We start from the raw sequence: 19,910 nt of genomic DNA on the forward strand, positions 1-19,910 counted from the left end.
CCCATCAGTGTGCTGTCAACATTGTTCTCACACCAAATCCAAACCACAGTGCTGCACCAACTACTACGAAGAAAATTAACTCTGTCCCAGCTGAAACGAGAACAGCTGCTGATGGCATTCCAGGGGAAAAGGAAGATCCAGATCAGTCTCTTACTGGTGTTGGCTCTGCAGACTTGCATAAGCTGCAGTGTAGCTTTTGGCACCTGTGTCAAGAGAGAAGACTCCAAGACAAGGACCAAGCCTTCAGGGTCAGAAGACTCTGGTTTCCGCATCACCAACTTGCTTGACAGGTCTTCTGCAGTCTGTCATCTCCCTTCACCCATTTCTACCATTTAGGAATCAGCATGGTAAGGAACGCTACAGGGATGAGCACTCCAGCGCCTGCGCAGGACTTGGGGCAGATTAATCCATGATTGGATTATGACAGCTGGCAGAAGAGAGCAGTAGAAAGCTTCGTGAGATGGTGAAGATGGCAGAATTCCTCGTGAAGGGGCTATGGAGGCTGTGTTTCTAGAAACATAACTGCTCTGATTATCACTATAATCCATGCTGTCTATAGGTTCTACAATATTAAAAAGTGCAACTCAGTGTGGGCTTATGCTATACACATTTTTTTCTCTTGTTCTCTGAAACACCGAATGGAATATGGTCAACAAGGACAGTATAATTTTATAAGTACAAGCACTATCAGAGCAGTGCACTGAAATAGGGTTCTGCTCTGAAATAGCCACTTACTGTCAAGTTAAAGCCATGTGTGTGAAGCAGTGTGATCAATGAATTATGCAGAACATCTTCACATCTCCTTCAGTTCCAGAAGAGAGTAATAGCAGAAAACTTCAATTTCAGATTCTCATGACCATGAAAGCAAGCACTAGGGAAGTGACTACCACCCACAGGTGTACCCAGAGCTACCCTTTCGCTTTTAGATGAAGACAGGGTATCTACCAGACACCCTGCCTTTTCCATTTTTTATGTACAGCATCTTAACAGGCTTTTGGGAAAAAAAAAAAAGAAAAAAAAAAGGTGTGCATTTTTCTAAGGGCTGTACTGTTATACACCATTTCTAGCAATGTCAGTTATTGGTTGTGTTAACAGCTTATTTGTTGCCACAGTAAATTAGAGATAACTCTAAAATAATAGTGTTAGAAATAGGATTAAAGTTTGCTTCTGTTAGCCTTATTTGAGATATGCCATATCCCATGTCAGAGCATATTAGATCTTCTCAAATCCTAAGCAACTGCAGAAACCTTATGTGCACTTTGAGTGTGGTATGTATATATATAAGTACACTTACGAGATCTAATCCTGACATTGTTATTAAAAAAAAATTCTTTTTCATACTGATTCAGGTTTTTGTTATGAAGAGTTGAAAAATGGGGTTTGGTTTTGGCCAATTTATGTGCAAAACTACAAATGCTACAATATGTTTATTATCAGTTTACACTGAAAAGGGACACCAAAAAGAGGTGACTTTTCAGTGTCAATTGGAAGGGTTAAACTTTATTCTAAACTAATTTTTACACTGTGATAAATGTCTGTTGTCAGTTTGTGTTTACTTCAGGGTGCTTCTTCACAGTGAAACCTAAAGTACTGTTTGTTTCACATATCGTATTCTGCATAATCATACAAGAGGATTCTTTGCTGATTAAACCTACCCAGGTAGTAAGAAAACAACTTCATGGGGATGTCTAACAGCAAAATCTATACCTGTGAGAGCTTGATTCAGATATCAAGACTTGGATGCTTAATGTCACTGGGGATGTCCTAACAGCTCCTGAGAAATATGCCTCAAGGATGGCATACACAGCTCAAGCTCTATACAAACACTGCCAGTGGAGTGGCAGCTGGCCAAATGCAGCAGCCCAGAGCACCTCGAACAGCACTAGGTGCCTATACATAGCAGTTCAAGGTCTGCCTGCCTCCCTGGTGCATTGTCCCAGGTCTTCCCTCCTGTAGGCTGCACATCCATGTTGTGGGGAATCAAATGCTCAAGGGTGGGATCCTATTTTCCTACTGATTTTTAATGTGAAAGAAGAAATCAGACCATTGTAATTTTTGTTTAAAATCGGTGGGCTTAAGTCTGAAAGTTGCTTTTTTACATTAGATAAATACAGTTTTTCATCCTTAAGTAACACCTCAGAAGACTAAAAAATGTGGCAGTCAGCTGAAATCATGGAGAATGAGTAAAACAATAAGATGCTGACAATAGGACCTGAAAGCATAGACAGATGAGCAGCCTCCTGAGACTAAGAACTAATCAGGTCACCACCTGCTTAGCTTGTGAAAGTGGAAGATTGGACTTACTCATGTAGTTACGGTTTTCCTTTTTGGTAACATTACTCTCCAAGAAGCTTGACTTTGACTCCTGCTAATTATTCCTCTCAGAATACGGCATTTAGCTTGTTTGGCAAAATGTTATAAAATGCCTTGCTAGTTAAGGATGTCCATAGTCCATGTTTGGACAGGGAGCATTGCGCAACGGTGCCTTTACCAGTGACACAGGAGCTTGTGCCACAGTAGCTGGTGTCAGCGAGAAGCTACAGTCCCCTTGTTTCTGCTGTAAACTTCCACCTGCAAGTAACACGTATAGTTAAAATAGTGATGCATGGTAAAAGTCCTGAACACAATCTTCTCATTTTGTGGATGTTGTTTAGTGTCCCTGGCTCATCTCCATGTTGCTCATTGCTAGGGTGTGAGGGGGTGCCTGTGTGTGCAAAGCTCGCATATGGGTAAGTGTATGTAACTGTGCCCTTGTCCTCACCTACCTCCAGAGTCTGTCCCCTCTGCTAACCAAAACGCTCACTGCCAGCTATTTTCCACCACAGGATTTTCTAAGATCCTAAAAAAACATTTGTGGTTTCTCACCCCTTCTCACTCCTTTTCACTTGCTTTCTCCAATACATCCTTTTTTAGAAGACTCCTCCTTTAGAAAGATACTGTCACTGAAATTGGTCAGAACTGCAGATGTTACCATAGTTTTGGTGCAAGTTACTTTCTTACAGGGAAAAAGTGTGGTTCTTTGCCAATACTTATTGCCCCAAGGTGAAGCTTAATTGATTTTCAATTGATAATTGATTAATTGAATTGATATAACTTGTATCGTAGAATATTTAGAGTTGTAAGGGACCCATATGGATCATCAAGTCCAAATCCTTACACATCCATGTATGTCTGTATTTTGAGCTGCAGGTCCTTAAAGAGGTAAATCATTAGATAAATATTTTAAACAGAAATATATCAATATAAAAGTATGAACAGTTCTTTGTTAATTTTTGTCTGCTTAGCTCTACTGCTAAATATTTCAGTGATCTTCTTGATTGCATTGTTTGAAAACATGTCTGAAGAATGTCTTCACATTACAGGTCATTTTGACAAATATGTAGTAAATGTTTTTCCTGTAATACTGCTGTATTAAATTACATAAAAATAGAGCAGAAAATTAAAACTGACTTGCTAACAATGCAATGTGGTGGTATACAGTTTTGCAAGCTCTTTACAGACTTTTTTTCAGCTGAGGTATGAGATTGCACCATGTGTGAATCTTCTTTCTCAGGTAACTTAGAAGTCATTAGGGTACCTCCACTACTGCCTAAGGAGGTAAGCGAAAGAGCCACTGACTTGTAACGGGGCCTTCCAGTCCTGCCTGAGGATCAGCAGTTCCTGCAAAGCTTTTCAGCTGATTCTGCAACCCGCATGGAATAAGTTGTTTGAGATGGAGGATGGTGGAGGCGGTTCCTAGTTTATCTGCTCTCACAGAGTTTTAAAAATTGCAAATACTACTTGAAAGCATGCTTGCATTTTGTTATATAATTCCTCTTAGGTTCTTCGCATGAAACTTGCCATGTTCACTTACTCCTCAAGGCAGGCTGTGCTTCTTTGTGGACTTAAATTAAATAGTAAACCAAATTAAAAAGTAAAAGTGCTTGCAAAAACATAACAGGGCATTGAATTTAGATTCTATTTGCTAAGAAACTGTACCCTTGGGAGGGGGGGGAAACCCAAACAACACCTTGCTTCAGCTTCAAAGTACACACTGTACAAGGTGCATCCTGACAGCAAAGAAAAATGGTCATGTTCCTTAACCAATGAGCATCGAGAACTTCAGTGTATAACTATGAAATTCTTCCCATAAAGTTGACAGTTTACACGTTCTTATTTCAGTGGATGTAGCTGTAACATGACTTGGATGCATGTGCCAGGTGGATAAGCTGCTGACTTAGTGAAGATGAAAAATAAGGATTAAATCTGTATTTCATGCAGCGTGATTTTCTTTGCAAGTTCTTTTCTGATTTGGTATGATACCACATTAAATCGTAAAGTTAATGTATTGATGACTAATGTACCAGATGATGTTTATATTTGAGATATATGTCTTTCACGAACTTGTTTTATTTGTGAGAGATTCATTATACAGTGGCACAGCTGTAAATACTGGCAAGCTGGACATCTTCACAGATAACAGATAATAGAGGGTAATAAATGAATCTCTCTCATTCTACTGCAATGAATTACCTTTTTACTGAAAAAACACAGTACAACAAAACCAAATCCTTGGAGTTTTGTCATTGTCAGCCTCCAGACTGGCTTGCATATAGCTGTAGTTAAAAGAAAACAGACATTTTGTACATATGTGTGAATAATACTGGTGTTGCTACCTGTCTCAGGATCATTTCAGTGGTCTCTTCTTGTGAAATAACATGAAGAGCCTTCCATTTGCATGTTTCCCATTCTTTAGATGCACTTACAATTTTCTTTAATTTTTTAAATTATCTTTTGATATCTGTAAGAATAATTCAAAGATCATGTTAGCCGTGTTTTTTGTTTGTTGGTTTGTCTTTTTTTTTTGTGGAGCTGAAGGGGACATTTTTCCCTCTGAACTTAGAACTGAAATTGTAATTTGTATAACAGAAACTGGAAAATATTTCTGTTCATGACACACAGGCTTCCTGGTGTGAGGAAAGAAGTGATAGCAGAGCTCTCATACAAATTTCATGTAAGTTTGTATCACTCTTTTCACATTTACAGAAATTCAAGTGTTGGTAGTGCTTTACTTGTCTTCTGTGCATTATTGCCTTCCTGACAAGACACCAAATTCTGTACGCAGGGTTAACCACCATTTTGGCAGCAACCCTGACATTCCCGTGACTGCTTCAAATGATAGTTTCATTTAGTCACAGTGGAAGGACCAATAAGGTCTGGCAAGTACATCCTTTCTCAAGACGTTTTTTGGGGGTTCTGGATACTGGAAGTTAGTTATATATAGACCAGTTTTTATTGAAAAACAGTGGAATGAAAGAAAATATATTTTAAACAAACACACAAAACCATGGTGAAGAGATGTTGTGCCAGCTTCATTACTGGTGAAATGCTAGCAATGACAGTCTGTAGTGCCTTTGCCAAGTTGCCACTATAAAGTGCAGACACTTGTTGGGCCCAGGAAAGATAAACTGATCTTTCCCTGCAGTTCTCTCTAGGTAGTGGTCTATCTTTAAATGGGATTTTCATAACAGAACAGCCTGAAGACTTAAAAGACACAGTCCACGGGTCAAAAATCCAGTTGTCTGATTCAAGTAACCTCAATATTTGGCAACAAGGGAAAAAAAAAAAAGAAAAGATGAGATCTGATTTATTGGTACACTTTGATGTTTTTACCTAGAAAACCGTATGCACAGAAACATAAGTGATGTCACTCATTTGCATGTTTTGCATTGTGTACACAAAACATTTTAATTGTTTGTGCTTGTATACAATTGCTTTATATGGCCATTTATTACTATTTATTTTGGGGGTATTGACTACTGTGATACTGAGTAGATAGCCAGTTGACTACTGATCTGGACTTTTACATCTCAGTTGTTACACACTTCTCTTACCATTTCTCAGCTATACTGTAACTTGGCTTTAGAGAAACATAACTCAAGTTTATTCAGTATCTAATTAAAATCATGTCTGACTCCTCAAGCGCCTCTGTGAAGACACCTCTGAGTGCACATGTAGATATTCATGGCTCCTGTGCTTCTGTATTGCAGGCTTCAGGGATTTGTTGTGTGGCCATTTGCAGGATCAGCACTTCAAAGATAATTACACACCACTGGTAACTTCGTAAGTTGTCAGTCCAAGCCTCATAACATCAGATCATAATTTTGCTAGGAAAAAAAAAAAGACCTTGAGAAGTCCACATAAATATTGGCTTTGCTTTGAAATAGGAAATGTTTTATTTAGCTACAATTATGTCTTCAGATATCCAAATATAAAAGCAGAAAGGATAAATGTTAAGGCTTTAATTCTGCTAAGGCACACATTGTGTTCCTTGCATTTGGAAGAGAGGCTGGCATGATCCACCAAGGTGGAACAATGCCAGTTGTTTCATTTCTTCAAGAGCTGAATAGAAAGCTTGTGGTATTACTGGGAAGAGCAGGCCCTGGTGGTGTGTCTGGTGGGTCAAAGGAAAGGTTTTGCGGGCACTGCTACCCTCTTTTGTTAGAATTCACGACTAAGCATTAGCTTTATGATAAGGGGTGGAACTTGAGGCATTACCTCATTTTTTTCAAATACTTCTACACATAAACTTAACTGCTATAAACAGTACTCTTAATGATGCTGGTGGCTTTGTGGCCCTTGTGAGTCTGCCCCACCAGCCACAAAGCCACCCGTTTTTTTCCCCAGGTTGCCTTTCTGCCGAGGCAGTGCCAGAATCGGCTCAGCCATGACTCACACCAGCGGTGTGCTGGTGGTACACGAGGGAGCGGGATCACAAGGCTGTGGCAGATTGCATCAGTTTCATTGGTATGCACGAGCAGATCAAACTGGGATATTGCATTTTGCTCCCTAAATCACAGACCTCCACACTTCCAGCAGTCATTGCCCAAGCACCTAAAAAAAAAGCCCCTGAGAACAGTGTTCTACTTTTCAAGGCCTATCTGTGATTTTTTTGTGTGACACAGTAGTAGGTGGTTCAGACTAGCATGTCCTTCAGTTTGATTATCTAAGAATGCATACATTTAACTCATTAACTTATTAGAGTGTTCGCTTACAGGAACCAGGAGGGAAGAGTGAGGCCCTTTTGTTGAGTCACCAATATACACCACATATTTCACCCAATAATTAATGCACTGCATTTTTTTTTTTTAAAGAGAGAGGAAAACATTTAGTCCCACTTTTCAATGGAAAGAAAAGCCACCACTTGATTAGTCTTTTCAAAGGTTAATTGTCTTTTCAATGGGGAAAAAATATTTTGCACTAAAATGGGAAGGTATATGTCTGTATATATGCGTGGGTAATTGATATTAAAAAAGTTCTCAGTGTTTATATCCTAATTATTCTGTTTCATGTTTTCTTATGGGTGTAGTTGCATTGTCAGAATAAAGATATATGCTGCTTTTCTTCAAAAGCTTGCTACTCTGGGAAAAAATAATGGCAGTTAAGAAACTCCTATGGACAATACTGCTGACTACTTAACTATCCTATAGACGCTATGCAGTGCCCTTTGGAGGGCCTGTGAGAGACATTACCTACATGACCATCGGCAAGTCATGGGGTTATTTTTCTCAACAAATTTAATGTGCAATAAAACCTGCAATTCAGAGTTGGCAAGTATGACTATCGTGACTGCCCTTGTCCTGCAAAATGACTGATTTCTGGTAATAATGATCACAAACCTGTGAACAAACATGGAATATTAATTAGGAAAGGTAGGCAGAGTTTTAAGTTACACAGTTAAGTAAAGAGCTGGTACTACTCTTTAAATGAGCAACATTTCTAGTAAAATCAGTATCTTGGTGTGGAAGCAACTGCAGAATCATTCCCAATGTCATATTCTGTTAGAAAATAAAAATATTACATATTTACAATCCCTTTACAAATGATTCTATTAACTAATTAATGCTTTACTAATTAAACATTGATTTAGTTTGCATTTTAATATATTTTGATCAGTATAAATATTTCAGAACAAAGAACAAGTATTTAACTTTTCAGCATGACTTTAGAATTATTACCTAAACCAGAAAACCAAATGTAGGTATGTCTGTAAACATTTAATAAATACAGCTAAATTACAAAATTTATTTTTGTTACAGATACATTTTCTCCTATTAATGGCGATTCTGCCTCAGTTGTTGCTTCTCCTATACCAATGGCTCCCTCTTCAGGCTATTCCTAAAAAATGTTGCCTCACCATTTTGTGTTAGAAATATTTCAATTCACAAAACCCAGGCTGTCATGATCATGCCTTCTCCCTCAGTATGTTTACCCCCCCAGTTAGCAGATGATGAAATAACTGATGGGCCAGGCATGCTAACTTGGATACTACAAATATTCAAATACAGGTGGTACTTGAGGCCCCAATTACAAAAATTTTTAGGCAAATGAAAGGCATTTGTAAACCTCAGAGAAACCGAGCTTGAGAGGCATCAAAAGGTTTTTTTACCTATATTCCCATGCTGAAAAATACCAAGAACAATTAGATTGTTCTTAATCAGATTGTTCTTAAAACTGCCAATGGTTTCTGTAGACTTTCAATATGCTATTAAAGTTCTTCAATGTCCTTATAAAGGTAAACATATATAAAAGTGAAGATATCTTTACTACAAATTAAGGAGTCTTCCTCTGTGTAGATTTGTTATTATACAGAGAACAATTGAAATATGTCCAGTACCCTTAGGTACTAGACAGAGATATTCTTCTCCTACCTATGTTCTGTGGTACTTTATCTACTAACATTTATATGTTTTAAACATTGTTCATTCATGTCAGTCTTTACCAATACTCTAGTCTGGTTCATCTGAGTTCTCCATTTTCATTCAATGAATGGCTCAGGCTGTAGTGACTGCTCCACCCTCAAAACATTCTTAGTCTTTACAACCCACTTCAGCATCCGCAACTTGGTGTCATAAGGTGTCATTTTATATTTGACCAGCCTGTCAGTTTACCAAGAAAGAGGAGACCCCCGTGTCTGACCAGCCTGTCCGCTACGTGCGTTTTGACAGCCCACTGTGTCGGAGGGCGATTCCACTGACCGATCCAGGGACCCCCGCTGACAGCGTCACTGAGTCACATCCCTTATCACAACTACTCAAATCTCCTGAGACTTATACAAAATGCTGAAGAGTTTTATTATACAAAATACAGGTTTGCGACAGAGTAAGGTTCAAAGATTGCCAGTGGTAATACACTGATTGCAAAGCAAACTTACACTTAGTAACAGCTAGCGTGGATTAGTCACAGAATAAAGTTCTCACCCAACAGGTGTCCCTGTGGGGGAGAAGGCAGGTTCAGCCCCTCCACTGATCCCAGGAGTTACGATGGAGTCTCCCCTAACTTCTCCCCTCAGTTGTCCACTTTTTATACTTTACAGTACACTGCACATTTATCATACACAGGAGAGGTTACCAGTTTCTGGCTTCCAATGTAAATGAGCACGCGCCCTCAGATAGCACTGCTGAAGTTTTTCACTAAGGACACATGCTCCCCAAGTGGGGGTTTGCCCTCTTTTGAGGGGCTATTTGAGTTGGAGGTTGTGATCTCCCACTACCACAATTTGTCCTAATTTCAATTTTCTGTTGATGTATGGGAATTACACCACCTTATCAGCTTGTCTTCTCTTGCAGCCAGAAATTCCTCCCTTGAATACTCCTTTCTTAGATAACGGTGTTCTTTTCATCATCAGTTCTTTGTCACTCATCCTTCCCAGGCTGACTCCCTTGATTGGAAGTCCCTTCATAACAGCTTTAGAGAGTGAGTCAGCTTGACCTAACTTCATGCACACATATACACTAAATCTGTGTGTGGTAACTCGGGAGTTTAGATAACAGTCCTGCCCCTACCCCCCACCACTTTGGACTTATTTCAGTCCAGGAGCAGTCCGTTTTCTCTGCATTTAGGTGGAGCTTGGGTGACTCTAGTCATACCAATTTTTGTTACTGATTGGTATCATGTGCCCAGTGACGTGTAGTAGCACCTTGGAGGCAGGTAACTTTGGGATGGAGTTGTGCATCAGTATTATTATGAGATTATTTAATCTGAGGGAAGTAATTTCACCACAATGCTTGGCTCAGCAGCAATCTTCTCATATGTTCTTCATGTGACAACTGCTATGCGGCTTACCAGCTGTGTGGTACCATCAAGTTCCCATTCCTGCAGGGAGCAAAACGGAGCCTGGCTGTGGGGTCTCCACTCCGCTCCACCCTCTGTTACTCCTACCAGCAGGTGCTGAGATGGCAGGGGGTGTTGCTTAGGGAGCCGTGGCAGATTCTGTGCACGTCAGTCACTGTGAAGGTGATAGCTGTATTTTACCCTAAAAAGCTTTCTGTAACACTATGCTTCTATTATGTCCCAGTTTTCTCTAATTCGCCCCCAAAGTGATTTTCCCACATAAGGCTAACAGACTAGCCAATGACTAATTGACTAAATGAAACCATAAGTTGTTGGGCGTAATTAGGAAGCCTGACACTGCCTCATATACATTGTATGACTGGAAAACAGTCAGTGAACTCCAAAGATAATCACAATGAGGTGTTCTTCCAACATCTCCACACAGCAGCCTTGAAGAATGCTAAATGTTGTTTAATTAAGATACTGTGTACTAAAAAATTACTGTGCAATCAGAACATATATGGTAAACCTGCATTTTAACAATCACCACAGATGTCAAAGGACTTTAGATTATGCCTCTGGTATTATAGTAATTATGTGATTTAGCTCAAGAAAGGGGGAAAGAACATGGAAGTGTTTTTTTACTTGTGGTTTCTTCACAAGGTAACACACAAGATGTTTTACAAAGTGGCTCCCCTCGCATGGTTCAGCAGTCTCCCTTCCAAACTGCATGGTCTGAAGAGTATTTTAAGCACAGCTCGGAAAGTTTGTATCACCTTCGAATGACAGCCTTAGTGAAGTGCTGTGCAGGGTCTCACCTCACCCACTTTCTTTCACACTCCTTCAAAACACCTATCCCGTGAGTTAGAGCCTATTCTCACTACACTGCCCGTGCCGAGCAGGACTGTAAAACACAAGTTTATTTTACGTACACCCCTGCATGGCACGAGTTATAATAGTGCAACCCAGCACCAGGAACTACCGTGGCAGAGGCTTTGGCAGGTGCAATTGGAGCACATCGAACACTGCATGTGTATGCTCCTGCCAGCACCGCTGCCCTTGCTCCGCCCGGGACGCGGAGCTGTGGCCTTACCGGCCCCCTCACCCTCAGCCGGGAGGGTCAGCGCCAACCCCGGGTAACCCCGCGGGGCTCCAGGCTCCCCTCATCACCACAAAGCCCGTCCCCTGGGCCCCTCCCGAAGAAAGAACCGGGCGGCAGCGGGGCACAGGTGCTCCCGGAGGTGCCAGGGTTTTTGGCGCCGCCGCCAGGCCCGGACACGGGAAAATGGCGGCCGCGTGCGCGCGCACGCCCGCCCCGCGCGGCGGCCGTTGGGCGCTGCCCCTCGCGCCGGCGGCGGCACGCGAGGCTGGGCGCTCCAGCAGCGCCTCACCGGCTCCCGCCCCGGCGTCGCGTCACGTGAGGGGGCCTCGCCCGCCCCCCTCCCCGCGCCGGGCGTGACGCAAAACGGCGAAATCTACGGCGCGCCACTTGTGACCAAGATCATCACAAGCGGAGGCGGACGGCTCCCCCCGCGCGGTAAGCATTGCCGCACGGGCCGCGGCCGCTTCGCCCCCGCTCTCAGCGGCGCGGGGCAGGCTGCCGCTTCGGGCCCTGGCGGGGGAGGCTTTTGGGGCCGCGGGGCCGCGGATCGCCGGCGGCCGGGCCGGCGGCTCCCCTCGGGCTTTTTGGGCCTCTGTGCTACCGTCGTTTTTTTGGTCGTGGTGGGCGGGCGGCCAGCGGCGCTCCGCCGAGCCAATCCCGTCCCTTGTTCCTCCCCCGCTGCCCGCCGAGTGGCCGGGGCGCCCAGGGCGGGAAGAACGCCCCGCGCGCCCATTGGCTGCCTCAGCCGGCCGGGCCGCAGCTGTTCCCTTCCGTTTCTCCCGGAGGCGGCCGGGGGGGTGGGTGGGGGGGGAAGGAGGAGCGGAGAGCGGCGGGACGGGCCGGGGGAGCCGGGCCGGGCGGGGCGCGGGCGCGCTACAGCGGCCGGCTGCGGCTCCGGCTGGCGCGTGCTGTGGGCACCCCCGCGCCAGCGGGGCTCGCCGGGGCCGCTGCGCATGCGCTGCGGGAGCCCGGGCGGGGCTGGCTGCGGCGCCCGCCGCCCGCCGCCCGCACCTCCCTCAGCGGGTGGGACAATGAGGGGACGGCGGCGGGGGAGAGTGGTCTGGTCAACCGGAGCCCCGCGGGGACGGCACCGGGCAGCGCCCCTTAACCGCTGCGCCGCGGCAGTCGTGCGCGTGCGTGATCTGCCGCCACTGCGGCATGTGCGCAGGCGCAGCGGGGGGGTGGGGGGGGGGGGGGGGGCGGTGGCGAGCTGGGGCGGGGGCGCCGTCGTGTGACGGTGCCGTACCCGCGGGGCCGGGGCTCGGTCTGGCCCCGGGCGGCCCGGAATACGTAACTTTCGGCGTGATTCAGTTCTGCCCTCAATGCTTTCTGCTGCTCAAAAGCCACTTTTTCATACTTTCCCCTCCTTTGCCGAAGGTCACTAGCGTAAGTGTGGATGGGCTTGAGAAGTTGTGCCGTTGTCACTGACAAGGCGTGTGACCGCAGCTCCTTTGTAACCAGTTCTTACAAGTAAAGAAACAATTGTAGCCGTTTGCCCTTTGCTTCAATCACTGAACATAGCCGTCTCCGAGTTACCATCAACTTGTGCACTCTCACGATCTTGTGATTTTCAGCGTGGTTTTGTGGTCTCCAGGGATTTAGCAGAATTTTGGGGGACCTGCCAGGTTGCAGTGAGGAAAGCGAGCTCCTATAAATAGTGTAGCAATTTAAAAATACTTTTTTCAAGAGGTGTGCATCTTCAGTGGAAAAGATCATTAAACCAAAATAACTCTTTCAGGTGGCCTTTGAGGGATAAGTTATCATCTTGTTTCGTATGACTTGTTATGACAAGTTTGCTGTTGCTCATTGAAATAATGTGACCTGTGAACTAAATTGTCATCTTAAATGTGTTAGTTAAGGAGAAAGAAGAGGGAAAAGCATTTAGTTTGTGATCTGTATTCTGTAGCTATTGGTGATGTCAGAATTTATATAGTTACAGTTTTAATTCTTGTTTTTCTGTGCCCTCTTTTCTTCTTTGTGTAGTTGTCCTGATGCAGACTTGCAAGGCCTTGATTTTGTCGTGTATCATACACTAAGCATGATGGTAACATCTAAGGAGTAATAAATAATGAGAATACAAAAGTGCAAGGGTAACAGTGGCAGGAGTGAATTCCTGATGGTGCAAAACAATAGCAGACTAACTAATTTAAACATCGGATGTAATTTGCTGTGATTCTTACTTTAATAATCTAAAGGTGTGGCCTATGAAGACTATAGATTTTCTTTTTCCATACCTATATCAGAACATCGTAATCAAGATGTTTGCATGTGGCTGGAGCTTTGGATGTTGGGATGTATATTTTTCCCATGTCACACCTCTTCATGAAAGATGAAGACAATTACAGGCTTCAGTTTGGTCTCCCTTGCAATCTCCTAGCCTATTCACAGCAAGTTACATTCATCATAGAAGTAACATTACAGTCATTCCATCCTTATTTCATAAATTATTTCAGCATCAGATTGTAGCTTTTATATATAAAATATGGAGCCTGGCAGTAATTGTATAATCCATACATTTTAAAAAAAGTCAAATGCACTGATGTGACAGCATGGTGATGGACTGTGACTTTTTCAGTATGTTTAAACATGTCAGTTTTATTAGGATTTTGGGAAATGTAATTCAAACGACCTGAGTTAAATCCTTTACTATCATTCTTCTGTAGGAAGTATTGTGTAGTAACTGCATCACAGATTTCTAATTTACTTGCACAAAAGTTTTCTTTGTTAGAAACTTTTTTAAAGCTTAAGCTGCGTTGTCTCCTTTTATAGAAGTACATTACTTGGAGAAAAAATGTGTGTGAAGCAGATGACAGTCACAATACTCCATTAAAACCGCCCTTCTGTAATGAAGAACAGCATTGTTGTGTTAGTGTGCACAACATTAAGAAAACTATAGCTTTGCTTTGCCTAATATTTTTTTTTAAATCCTTTGAATGTATACAGAATTGTGGTTTTGTGCATGAGCTAAAATTTACAGACAGATTGGCATATGAAATGTGGTTGAACAGGAATTGTTGAGTGGATCCTACATCTAAATTTCCTAAGATGGTTTACAATTTAAATATTCTCTTTATTGGGGAAACAAAAAGGCTGTGGTAGATGGCTGATCTCATCACTCAAATAAAAACATTGGTTTAAGATATGCCTGGTCTAATTAATGCAAATTAATGCTGCAGTATTCCAGTGCATGTTAAAATCACCATGTTCACTTTTTAGATTGCACATCCTGGAGGATGGATTATTCTTCTGAAAGCACAACGAAAAAAAGGGGCTTGGCGGGGCATAAGGCAAGATGACATGGTTTAACAGATGTAGTGGCTGCTATTCTTTCAGTGACTTTTTTTTTTTTTTAACGAAGGTTGTGGTGATGGGGAAAGAATAGCTGCTCTGTTCACAAAACTGGATACTAGATGTAGTGGTCTCTGTTCTTTATGCTCTGTGTTATATAAGGAGTCAAACAGAAACGGTACTTTCATTTTGACAGATTAATGGTAGTTGGCTAGCAGAGCACTCTTGATTATTCTTCTACTCCAGAAAGGTACTGTTTTGTGTTGGCATTGCTAACTTGTAGTAGCACAGCTGCCCAGTGCTGCCACTGCTGCCCAAGGTGTGGCTGCATACAGTGCCTGGCTGGCAGCAGCACAGGCATGGAAGTGCTACTTCTCCCCAGGAAGCAACTTGAGTGAGCAGAACGAATGATAGCAGTTCTTGGTAGACACAAATGCTTGTAGGAAATGGGCAATATGTCTCACTGCTGATGCTTAATGCTAGTAAGAGGCACAGGATTAACCATGGATGTCTTGGAATGAATGAATGAGGCGTAGGGCTGCATGGGAGGTGGCATTGCAAACTACTGAAATGTTGCCTGGCCCAGGTATCAAAGTTAATGTAAGATTTCCCCCATAACATAAGAGTGGTTTAATCTTTGGCCTGTCTGCCTTTGCAGTGGACATTCTTATGATGTTACACAAAGATGTATGAAAGTTTAAATGAAATATACCTATACTGACTTTTCTTCTAAACTGGGTAGTTTGGTTTTTTTTTCTGGCATTTGGCCTGTACTAAGACATAAGCTCAAAGTGTTTATTAGCCTATGTGTACAAAAACTGAAGAAGCAAAAAATGTAAAGACGTTCTTGTAATCTCTAATTTTTTACCTGCAAAAATTCCAGGAGAACCATACCCACCTTCCTGCCTTGCAGCTATGAATTCTGGTGAACCTGTTTCTGCCATCTGCCAGTGAAGGGTTTGTAGTTACAAATGAGTCTATAGCACATTCTGGGCGTTTATGTTAAATATATGTGGAAGTTTTCTTATTTTACTTAATTTCAGTACTTCAACATGTGAAGATGAAAGAAGGTTGTGTCCCAAACTTAAACCAGCGGCAATCTATAGCTTTAGAGCAGAAAGAAGTCTAGTTGCTTTCTTTCCTCTACATGAAAAGGAAAATTACAGTAAGTGCTAGCCAATTCACATGCTTCTTTGCAAAGAAATAACCTGAGTGCCATTTAGAAACAGGCAATAGTGATCCAAAAGTAAAATGCTTGTTTGCATGACTCATGATTGCTTTCCAGTCCTGCATTAACAGAGTTGTTGATTGCTGATGTTTTGCTTTGCTTTGGTTTGTTTGCTTGTTAAACAGCAGGCTGACCTTTCTTCTGAGTAGCCTGGCCTACTACTGAACTACTGTCAATAACAGTGTGGGTTATATTTAACTGGGCTGGGAGGCTGTGAATGTTCTTAGTTTTTGTTGGTCCTTTGTGGTACAGGCATAAATTTTAAATGCCTCTGCTCTCCTGAGTCTACAAATTCAAGCTGTTGTATGTGTGTGTGGCACGTCATAGCCAGGGAGGAGGCATTCAGAGTAGTTAGGGTATGCATATTTCAGTGTCTAGATCGGGATGTATGTATCTCTATAGATTACTGTTTTGCTACGAACATGCATAGATGCTTTCCTGTCTGGTATTTATTTGTCTCATTGTAGTTGAAGTTTCTTGCTGTCCTTAGCTCAATCTTTGGTGTTTCAAAAGTCTTGGAAATAAAGGTACAAAGATGTAAAAAATACATATAAATGTTAAAATTCACTGCAATTACAAGGTATAACAAAACTCACCCAAATACTAAGTCATCATTTTATAGAAAATCATTGTTTCATGTAATATTTTTATGATGGAATCCATACAGTTGTGTGGTATACAAATATTTCTGTAGAAAACATTCCAGTAAAAAGTTTGAAAAGTGTTGTCCTGGTTTGGCTGGGATATAGTTGGTTTTGTTCTTAGTAGCTGGTGCAGCACTGTGTTTTGGATTTGGTGTGAGAACAATATTGACAGCACACTGATGGGTTTGGTTGTTGCTGGGGAATGTTTTTATTAGGTCAAGGACTTCTTGGTTTCTCGTGCCCTGCCAGTGGGAGGAATGGAAAGGTGTGGGAATCTGGGGGACAACACACAGCTAGGACAGCTGATCCAAACTATCCAGGAGGATATTCCATACCATTGAACGGCATACTGAGTATAAAGCTGGGGGAAGAAGAAGGGGTGGGGGGATGTTCGGTGATACAGCATTTGTCTTCCCAAGTAATCGTTACGTGTAATGGAGCCCTGCCTTCCTGGAGTGGCTGAACACCTCCCTGCCGATGGGAAGTGGTGGGTGAATTCCTTGTTTTGCTTTACTTGCATGCACAGCTTTTGCAGTGAGTTTTCTCACTTTCACTCTTCCAGTTCGCTCCCCTATCCCACTGTTGGGGGAGTGAGTGAGCGGCTGTGTGGGGCTTAGTTACTGGCCAGGGTTAAACCATGACAAGCGTGAAGGTCCTGACAAGAATTCTAATTTAAACAAAGACAGAAACAGACTGTTCTGGTGCCATTTGGATGGCCTTAAGAGCTCTGGTATAGCTTTATACTTCTGTACTGTGAGTTCTCTCATAGGGCAGGTTTTCAAGCTTGGGCTTGCTCTGGAAGAGCTTGTGGCCTGTGCCTGTTTCCAATTTGGTGGGTTGGTGGATGGTTTGTGTGGTTTTGGTAAGTTAGTAGAACACGTTTGCTAGAAACATTTGCTATAAACATATGAGAGAGTCCACCCAGAGCTGGTTTTAAGACATGCATTAGCAGGAGGCGGCTTGCTTACTTTACCTGTACCAGTGGTATGTAGCGTATTGGCATCACCCACTTCCGTGCTTGAGGGAGGACCGTGAACCGGGGTGACCTAGTTCACATGAGGAAACATCAGTTTTGCTGCTCTTGTACTGCCTCGGGGGGTTGGTGGCTGTGGAAAGCACTTCACTGGCTGTAATGTGTGTGCTGCAGCCGAATCTCACGCCTGCTGTATGCTCAGAGCTCGCTGGAACTGCCAGGTTTACTGCTCACATTCTGCACTCACAAAGGAAATTCTGTGTGGCTCAAGGTGTCGTATTTCCTGGTATGTGGGGGATGGACGGTAAGCTCAAAGCTTCTGAGGAGCACGTCTAGACATTAATGTGATGTTCAGCATACATGCCCATCTTCCAAAGAACCATGGCATAGAAATAAAGCACTTCTGCATTTTGCAGTTCCATGTGGTCTGTTGTAACAGAGGGAAAGAAATGCCTGTTGTGTGCTTGCCTTCAACTGAAAGTTTAAGTGAAATCATGACTTGTGTTAAAGTTGGATTGTTCCAATGCTTGGGAAAAGGACAGCAAACTCCAGAAATTCAACAAAGGCAAAATGTTGCTCTCTCCCAGTTCCTTGCTGTGTAACACACGTTCTGCAGGGGTGTATTGACACTGGATTTGGGACACTGGATATGCAGCAAGGACAGCAGTGATCCTTGTGTTTTGTTTTTTTGTTCGATTTTTCACTTTTGTCTTCTTCACTTGCTGTTTTTCAGTGCTGGTGAAGTAAAGGCTGTTTTTGTCATGGTCCCCATGTGAGGCAAACCTAGATTTATCTTACATTTTAAAGGAAAGAGGGTGCTCACCTATGCCATATAAATTGTTAATAGGATTACATTTCTGAAAAGTCAAAATGGAAAAATAAAAATTCTAAAAGCATCAATAAGCTGCAGCTTGTTGGTTTTTGTGGGGTTTTTTTTGTGTTTTTTTTTTTTTTGTTGTTTTTGTTTTGACAGCTCCAGAATAAAGTGCAATGAATACTAGAAATTACTAGTTTAGTATGTGTATCCTTTACTGGGCACAGCCTGATTGTTGTAAGTCAGAGCTAATTTTTTTTGGATTGGATCCAGCGCTAGCATTATGTCTAAGTTCAAAGATACTATACATAAAAATGTTTTCTGGATGTTGTCTTCAAAATCTGCCAACTTCTTCGCTATTGTTTTGAGTTTTATTGTACAACAATGGACTGATTTGAATTGCATTTGTTTCTTTTCTCCCTGTTGTTCGCATTTTCATTTTAAATTATTCACAAGTCTGAGGCTTGGAGATGAGAGCCTAATGAATGCTTTTAAAAATAAAACCTTCTTTAAGCATGTTATCCTTCATGTTTTGAATTTATAACCCAAGACTTAATGAATAGTTTCCTAGTTACTCTCATCATAGAATTTATGAGCTGTCCTGTTTACAAGTTTTACCTATACAATGGGAGGATAATTCCTGTTTACCTTAAATGAACTGGTTTTGTTAACAAGCTTAAACAGCTAATTAGGGGTAATATGGCAATAAATACTATGTCAAACCTTTTAACAATGAGAAGACACAATATTTAGTTTTTGGATCTTTTCTTGGTGCATTCCATGTAAGAATACAGAGTGTTGTGGTTTTAATATCTCATACACTTACCAAATTAATAAGAAATATTTCAGGGAAAACCAGCGGCCTATAGGTCCTTACAGGAAGCAGGTTCTCTTCTGTCCTACATGTAGGATGGTAAGCTGGTGCCCACATACTGTAATGTTTCTATAAGCCCCATTGCTGTGAGGCTTCAGATAGATGGCAGACACATGAAAGAACCCCTATGACTTTATGTATGTGTCTATGTGGTGTTTCGCTAACAGTTAAGTTATTCTGCTGAAAAAAAGAATAGTAGGACTAGCAGTAGTTGCTTTGTTTTGAGTGTACATTAATGTAATTTAATCAGGAAGGAAAGAAAACCTGGGAGTAGGATTTGATGTTGTTTATCTGACTATAAATTGGAATATCTCCATTTCGTTTAACAGAATTTTTGCAATTTGTGTCAAAATGATCAAAATCAGAACCTGACACAAGCTCTCCATCTCATAATTTGTGCATATAAACCCAAAGAAATAAAATCAGATTTTTAATATTTTTTTTCCAAACCTTACCCCCCAAAACAGAGGTTGGTTTAGGAGCAGAAGTTTTGTAATACAGTGTTGTTGGTACGAGGAACTTTGCAGTGAGCTGTATGAAAAAGCATACTTTTGTTGTTGTTGTTTCTGATTGGATTTTAATTGTCAAAACTACTGACTTGTGAATTTGAGAGCCATTCTAAATCTGGGTAGCTTGAAAATTCTTGACAAGTATTTCTTTTACTTCTTTGTGTGTGCCTTTGATGATAGCTGCAGACGGTGTATGTAGGCTCTGTTGCCTGTCTGATTTTCTTTGTGTTGCCCAAGGGGTTTGCAATAGGGATGGCAACTTGAGGAAGGAAGGAGAGGAAGAGACTGAAGAGAAAGCTGATGTAGGTCTGATGTTGGAGGTGTCCCTTTTGCGCGTCCTTGGACATCTGATGAGATATAAAGAGCTCCTTTTCTCAAAACCCAAG

General features: G+C 42.1%; 1 protein-coding gene across 2 annotated transcripts in view; it reads left to right on the forward strand.

The window, feature by feature from the left end:
* The first annotated feature begins 6,605 nt into the window (after positions 1 to 6,605).
* ZNF407 (zinc finger protein 407) overlaps positions 6,606 to 19,910 on the forward strand; it is a 355,347-nt gene continuing 342,042 nt past the window's right edge. Inside the window, exon 1 of one of the 2 annotated variants that reach the window (XM_080381215.1) lies at positions 6,606 to 11,629. The gene's annotated coding sequence lies outside the window, so the exon portion shown is untranslated. The remainder of the gene's footprint in view (positions 11,630 to 19,910) is intronic. The other variant, XM_080381213.1, reaches the window with a different exon arrangement.

The sequence above is a fragment of the Falco punctatus genome, assembly GCF_963210335.1.
Source record: "Falco punctatus genome assembly, chromosome: 3".
Lineage (NCBI taxonomy): Eukaryota > Metazoa > Chordata > Aves > Falconiformes > Falconidae > Falco > Falco punctatus.